This window comes from Babylonia areolata, chromosome 21 (assembly GCF_041734735.1).
Source record: "Babylonia areolata isolate BAREFJ2019XMU chromosome 21, ASM4173473v1, whole genome shotgun sequence".
Classification (NCBI taxonomy): domain Eukaryota; kingdom Metazoa; phylum Mollusca; class Gastropoda; order Neogastropoda; family Buccinidae; genus Babylonia; species Babylonia areolata.
The window spans coordinates 5,167,431-5,174,930 of record NC_134896.1 but is presented as its reverse complement, the minus strand read 5'-3'; the positions used below and the strand labels follow the sequence as shown (position 1 = coordinate 5,174,930).

Below are 7,500 nucleotides of genomic sequence, written 5' to 3'. Positions count from 1 at the left end.
TCTTTCCTTCTTTCTTTCCTTCTTTCCTTCTTTCTTTCCTTCCTTTCTTTCTTTCACGTTGGTTTGTCTCTTTCTTCTTTCTTTCCTTCCTTTCTTTCTTTCTTTTACGTTGGTTTGTCTCCACTTTCTTTCCTTCTTTCTGTCTTTCTTTCTTTCTTTCACGTTTGTTTGTCTCTTTCTTCTTTCATTCCTTTCTTTCTTTCTTTTGCATTGGTGTGTCTCTCTCTGTTTATTTCTTATTTCTTCTTTTATTCTTTCTTTCTTTCTGTCTTTCGTGTTTCGTTCTTTCTTTTTTTCATATTGGTATGTCTCTTTTTCATTCTTTCTTTCTCCCTTTCTTTAATTTCTTTCTTTCTTTCTTTCGTATTTGTCTTTCTTTCGTGTTTGTCTTTCTTTCGTATTTGTCTTCCTTTCGTGTTTGTCTTTCTTTCGTATTTGTCTTCCTTTCGTGTTTGTCTTTCTTTCGTATTTGTCTTTCTTTCTTTCGTGTTTGTCTTCCTTTCGTGTTTGTCTTCCTTTCGTATTTGTCTTTCTTTCTTTCGTGTTGGTCTTTCTTTCGTATTTGTCTTTCTTTCTTTCGTATTTGTCTTTCTTTCTTTCGTGTTTGTCTTTCTTTCTTATTTGTCTTTCTTTCTTTCGTGTTTGTCTTTCTTTCGTGTTTGTCTTTCTTTCTTTCGTGTTTGTCTTTCTTTCTTTCGTGTTTGTCTTTCTTTCGTATTTGTCTTTCTTTCTTTCGTATTTGTCTTTCTTTCGTGTTTGTCTTTCTTTCGTGTTTGTCTTTCTTTCTTTCGTGTTTGTCTTTCTTTCTTTCGTGTTTGTCTTTCTTTCGTGTTTGTCTTTCTTTCGTGTTTGTCTTTCTTTCGTGTTTGTCTTTCTTTCGTGTTTGTCTTTCTTTCTTTCGTGTTTGTCTGTCTTTCTTTCGTGTTTGTCTTTCTTTCTTATTTGTCTTTCTTTCGTGTTTGTCTTTCTTTCGTATTTGTCTTTCTTTCGTGTTTGTCTTTCTTTCTTTCGTATTTGTCTTCCTTTCGTATTTGTCTTTCTTTCGTATTTGTCTTTCTTTCTTTCGTGTTTGTCTTTCTTTCGTGTTTGTCTTTCTTTCTTTCGTGTTTGTCTTTCTTTCGTATTTGTCTTCCTTTCTTTCGTATTTGTCTTCCTTTCGTATTTGTCTTCCTTTCTTTCGTGTTTGTCTTTCTTTCGTATTTGTCTTTCTTTCGTATTTGTCTTCCTTTCGTATTTGTCTTTCTTTCTTTCGTATTTGTCTTCCTTTCGTGTTTGTCTTTCTTTCGTATTTGTCTTTCTTTCTTTCGTGTTGGTCTTTCTTTCGTATTTGTCTTTCTTTCGTATTTGTCTTCCTTTCGTATTTGTCTTTCTTTCTTTCGTATTTGTCTTCCTTTCGTGTTTGTCTTTCTTTCGTATTTGTCTTTCTTTCTTTCGTGTTGGTCTTTCTTTCGTATTTGTCTTTCTTTCGTATTTGTCTTCCTTTCTTTCGTATTTGTCTTCCTTTCGTATTTGTCTTCCTTTCTTTCGTGTTTGTCTTTCTTTCGTATTTGTCTTTCTTTCGTATTTGTCTTCCTTTCGTATTTGTCTTCCTTTCGTGTTTGTCTTCCTTTCGTATTTGTCTTTCTTTCTTTCGTGTTTGTCTTTCTTTCGTATTTGTCTTTCTTTCTTTCGTATTTGTCTTTCTTTCTTTCGTGTTTGTCTTTCTTTCTTTCGTATTTGTCTTTCTTTCTTTCGTGTTTGTCTTCCTTTCGTATTTGTCTTTCTTCCTTTCGTGTTTGTCTTTCTTTCGTGTTTGTCTTTCTTTCTTTCGTGTTTGTCTTTCTTTCGTATTTGTCTTTCTTTCTTTCGTATTTGTCTTTCTTTCGTGTCTGTCTTTCTTTCGTATCTGTCTTCTTTCTTTCGTATTTGTCTTTCTTTCGTGTTTGTCTTTCTTTCGTGTTTGTCTTTCTTTCTTTCGTATTTGTCTTTCTTTCTTTCGTGTTTGTCTTTCTTTCGTGTTTGTCTTTCTTTCTTTCGTATTTGTCTTTCTTCCTTTCGTGTTTGTCTTTCTTTCTTTCGTATCTGTCTTTCTTTCTTTCGTATTTGTCTTTCTTTCTTTCGTGTTTGTCTTTCTTTCGTGTTTGTCTTTCTTCCTTTCGTATTTGTCTTTCTTTCGTGTTTGTCTTTCTTTCGTGTTTGTCTTCCTTTCGTATTTGTCTGTCTTTCTTTCGTGTTTGTCTTTCTTTCGTGTTGGTCTTTCTTTCGTATTTGTCTTTCTTTCTTTCGTATTTGTCTTTCTTTCTTTCGTGTTTGTCTTTCTTTCTTATTTGTCTTTCTTTCTTTCGTGTTTGTCTTTCTTTCGTGTTTGTCTTTCTTTCTTTCGTGTTTGTCTTTCTTTCTTTCGTGTTTGTCTTTCTTTCGTGTTTGTCTTTCTTTCTTTCGTGTTTGTCTTTCTTTCGTATTTGTCTTTCTTTCTTTCGTGTTTGTCTTTCTTTCTTTCGTGTTTGTCTTTCTTTCGTGTTTGTCTTTCTTTCTTTCGTGTTTGTCTTTCTTTCTTTCGTGTCTTTCTTTCTTTCGTGTTTGTCTTTCTTTCGTGTTTGTCTTTCTTTCTTTCGTGTTTGTCTTTCTTTCGTGTTTGTCTTTCTTTCGTGTTTGTCTTTCTTTCTTTCGTGTTTGTCTTTCTTTCGTGTTTGTCTTTCTTTCGTATTTGTCTTCCTTTCTTTCGTATTTGTCTTCCTTTCTTTCGTGTTTGTCTTTCTTTCGTATTTGTCTTTCTTTCTTTCGTATTTGTCTTTCTTTCGTATTTGTCTTTCTTTCTTTCGTATTTGTCTTTCTTTCGTGTTTGTCTTTCTTTCGTGTTTGTCTTCCTTTCGTGTTTGTCTTTCTTTCTTTCGTATTTGTCTTCCTTTCGTGTCTGTCTTTCTTTCGTATTTGTCTTTCTTTCGTGTTTGTCTTTCTTTCGTATTTGTCTTTCTTTCGTGTTTGTCTTTCTTTCGTATTTGTCTTTCTTTCTTTCGTGTTTGTCTTTCTTTCTTTCGTGTTTGTCTTTCTTTCGTGTTTGTCTTTCTTTCGTATTTGTCTTTCTTTCGTGTTTGTCTTTCTTTCGTATTTGTCTTTCTTTCTTTCGTGTTTGTCTTTCTTTCGTGTTTGTCTTTCTTTCTTTCGTGTTTGTCTTTCTTTCGTGTTTGTCTTTCTTTCGTGTTTGTCTTTCTTTCTTTCGTATTTGTCTTTCTTTCGTATTTGTCTTTCTTTCTTTCGTGTTTGTCTTTCTTTCGTGTTTGTCTTTCTTTCGTATTTGTCTTTCTTTCGTGTTTGTCTTTCTTTCTTTCGTGTTTGTCTGTCTTCCTTTCGTATTTGTCTTCCTTTCGTATTTGTCTTTCTTTCTTTCGTATTTGTCTTTCTTTCGTATTTGTCTTTCTTTCTTTCGTGTTTGTCTTTCTTTCGTGTTTGTCTTTCTTTCTTTCGTGTTTGTCTTTCTTTCTTTCGTATTTGTCTTTCTTTCGTGTTTGTCTTTCTTTCTTTCGTGTTTGTCTTTCTTTCTTTCGTATTTGTCTTTCTTTCGTATTTGTCTTTCTTTCGTGTTTGTCTTCCTTTCTTTCGTATTTGTCTGTCTTCCTTTCGTATTTGTCTTCCTTTCGTGTTTGTCTTTCTTTCTTTCGTATTTGTCTTTCTTTCGTGTTTGTCTTTCTTTCGTATTTGTCTGTCTTCCTTTCGTATTTGTCTTCCTTTCGTATTTGTCTTTCTTTCTTTCGTATTTGTCTTTCTTTCGTATTTGTCTTCCTTTCTTTCGTATTTGTCTTCCTTTCGTGTTTGTCTTTCTTTCGTATTTGTCTTCCTTTCGTGTTTGTCTTTCTTTCGTATTTGTCTTCCTTTCGTATTTGTCTTCCTTTCTTTCGTATTTGTCTTCCTTTCGTGTTTGTCTTTCTTTCGTATTTGTCTTCCTTTCGTATTTGTCTTTCTTTCGTGTTTGTCTTTCTTTCTTTCGTATTTGTCTTTCTTTCGTATTTGTCTTCCTTTCTTTCGTATTTGTCTTCCTTTCGTGTTTGTCTTTCTTTCGTATTTGTCTTCCTTTCGTATTTGTCTTTCTTTCTTTCGTATTTGTCTTTCTTTCGTATTTGTCTTTCTTTCTTTCGTATTTGTCTTTCTTTCGTATTTGTCTTTCTTTCTTTCGTGTTTGTCTTTCTTTCGTGTTTGTCTTTCTTTCTTTCGTGTTTGTCTTTCTTTCTTTCGTATTTGTCTTTCTTTCGTGTTTGTCTTTCTTTCTTTCGTGTTTGTCTTTCTTTCTTTCGTATTTGTCTTTCTTTCGTATTTGTCTTTCTTTCGTGTTTGTCTTCCTTTCTTTCGTATTTGTCTGTCTTCCTTTCGTATTTGTCTTCCTTTCGTGTTTGTCTTTCTTTCTTTCGTATTTGTCTTTCTTTCGTGTTTGTCTTTCTTTCGTATTTGTCTGTCTTCCTTTCGTATTTGTCTTCCTTTCGTATTTGTCTTTCTTTCTTTCGTATTTGTCTTTCTTTCGTATTTGTCTTCCTTTCTTTCGTATTTGTCTTCCTTTCGTGTTTGTCTTTCTTTCGTATTTGTCTTCCTTTCGTGTTTGTCTTTCTTTCGTATTTGTCTTCCTTTCGTATTTGTCTTCCTTTCTTTCGTATTTGTCTTCCTTTCGTGTTTGTCTTTCTTTCGTATTTGTCTTCCTTTCGTATTTGTCTTTCTTTCGTGTTTGTCTTTCTTTCTTTCGTATTTGTCTTTCTTTCGTATTTGTCTTCCTTTCTTTCGTATTTGTCTTCCTTTCGTGTTTGTCTTTCTTTCGTATTTGTCTTCCTTTCGTATTTGTCTTTCTTTCTTTCTTATTTGTCTTTCTTTCGTATTTGTCTTTCTTTCTTTCGTATTTGTCTTCCTTTCGTATTTGTCTTCCTTTCGTATTTGTCTTTCTTTCTTTCGTATTTGTCTTTCTTTCTTTCGTGTTTGTCTTCCTTTCTTTCGTATTTGTCTTTCTTTCTTTCGTATTTGTCTTTCTTTCGTATTTGTCTTCCTTTCTTTCGTATTTGTCTTTCTTTCTTTCGTGTTTGTCTTTCTTTCGTGTTTGTCTTTCTTTCGTGTTTGTCTTTCTTTCTTTCGTGTTTGTCTTTCTTTCTTTCGTGTTTGTCTTTCTTTCTTTCGTATTTGTCTTCCTTTCGTATTTGTCTTTCTTTCTTTCGTGTTTGTCTTTCTTTCTTTCGTATTTGTCTTCCTTTCGTATTTGTCTTTCTTTCGTATTTGTCTTCCTTTCTTTCGTATTTGTCTTCCTTTCGTATTTGTCTTCCTTTCGTATTTGTCTTTCTTTCGTATTTGTCTTCCTTTCGTATTTGTCTTCCTTTCGTATTTGTCTTTCTTTCGTATTTGTCTTCCTTTCGTATTTGTCTTCCTTTCGTATTTGTCTTCCTTTCGTATTTGTCTTTCTTTCTTTCGTATTTGTCTTCCTTTCGTATTTGTCTTTCTTTCGTATTTGTCTTCCTTTCTTTCGTATTTGTCTTCCTTTCGTATTTGTCTTTCTTTCGTATTTGTCTTCCTTTCGTATTTGTCTTTCTTTCTTTCGTATTTGTCTTCCTTTCTTTCGTATTTGTCTTCCTTTCGTATTTGTCTTTCTTTCTTTCGTATTTGTCTTTCTTTCTTTCTTTCGTCATTCTTTCGTATTTGTCTTTCAAGTTTGTTTGTCTTTTCTTCTTTCCTTCCTTCCTTCCTTCCTTTCGTATTTCACTTTCTTTCTTTCTTTTTTTTCTTTTCTTGCTTTCTTTCTTTGGCATTTGCCTTTCTTTCTTTCTCAAGTTTCTGTGTTTCTTCGTTTCTTTCACGTTCGTTTGTCTTTTTCTTCCTTCCTTCCTTCCTTTCTTCGTTTCTTTCTTTCGTGTTTGTCTTTTTCTTCCTTTCTTCCTACATTCCTTCCTGCCTTCCTTCCTTTCTTTCTTTCTTCGTTGAATTCTTTCGCATTTGTTTGTCTTTTCTGTCTCTTTTCCTTAGTTATTTTCGCGATGTTTGTCATTTTTCTTCCTTCCTTCCTTCCTTCCTTCTTTTCTATCTTCGTGTCTTTCTCTCGTGTTTATTTGACTTATTCCCCCTTCTGTCTTGTGTCGCCCTGTCTCAAGATCTGTGGACAATTGACTTAGTGTTCATGGAAGCTGGCAGTAGTATCTGTGCACTAACATATTTCAACACCCATCTGTTGATGGGGAGAGAGAATGAGAGAGAGAGAGAGAGAGAGAGTGTGTGTGTGTCTGTCTGTCTGTGTTTGAGAGAGAGAGAGGGTGAGAGATTCAAGGCTAAACAACTTTATAACTCAGGGATAAAGCTTTTTTGACAATTCCCAAGTCTTCCAATCTGCCATAATGATAATAATAATCATGATGACGATAATAGTAACAATAACAACAACGACGACGACGACAACAATAACAAGAAGAAAACAGAAATAGATGATGAGGCTGAATAGGCTCAGTAGGCAAAACATGAACGGCAGGAAGGCGAAGCAGAGCACCGAATCAAACACACTGATAAAGATGCAATAATATGAGGGATGGCGGTACGATCAAGGAATAGCCGAGACGGACATACTCCAGCTGGACAGTGGGCTATATGTGACAGTCAGTCGTGTCCAGCCTTGACCATCACAACCAGCAGAGGAGGTAACTGCTGTCCCGACCATCTGGGCTAGAATTTTGAAAATAGTGGAGAGTGTCTTGCCAAAGTTATATCCCCACTCTCAAAGTCTCTTGGCCAAGAGGGCTTTAGGACAGTCGGCGTTGTGATGATCTCCAATTGCCAGCTAACCCCCCGACGAGTCGGGCAGCAGAATTTTGTATGCGCTGAAGGGACTGAATGGATGAAGCAGGCAAACCAGACAATAGAGAGTTACAGTAGTCAAGGCGAGAGAGAATGAGAGAAACGACAAGTCTAGATGTTGCGTCAATGGACAGATATTTCCGGATGGAACTGATGCGCCGCAAATTGGCAGTAGCAGGATTGACATGTCTGATTGATAAATTTTTGCATGGACAGTGTGTTGTCAAGGACAACGCCGAGGTTCCTGACTGAACTGGACAGAGGGATGGATGTACTGCCAAGTTTGATTGTATTAGTTGTAATGGAAGACAGTTTTTTGTTTAGTTCCTATGATCATTGCTTCAGTTTTGTCCGCGTTCAATTGTAACTTATTTAGAGTCATCCAATTTTGAATATCCAATAATTCACATTGCAGTGGAGAAACCATTGATCGTGCAGTTTTCACTTGGCTGTTGGCCCCACTGTGAGCTAATGTCAATCTCTGATTACAGCACTATAGAAGTATAGATGATTATTTTAATTATCATTCATTATGACGAGTATAAGTGGAGTGATGGCCTAGAGGTCTCAGCCGCCGATATTTTGTATTTTGTATTTCTTTTTATCACAACAGATTTCTCTGTGTGAAATTCGGGCTGCTCTCCCCAGGGAGAGCGCGTCGCTACACTACAGCGCCACCCATTTTTTTTGTATTTTTCCTGCACGCAGTTTTAT

The 7,500-nt window shown here is 35.1% G+C and overlaps 1 protein-coding gene across 1 annotated transcript in view; it reads left to right on the top strand.

The window, feature by feature from the left end:
- LOC143296232 (uncharacterized) overlaps positions 1-7,500 on the top strand; it is a 98,918-nt gene that overhangs the window by 26,031 nt on the left and 65,387 nt on the right. The window lies entirely within an intron of this gene.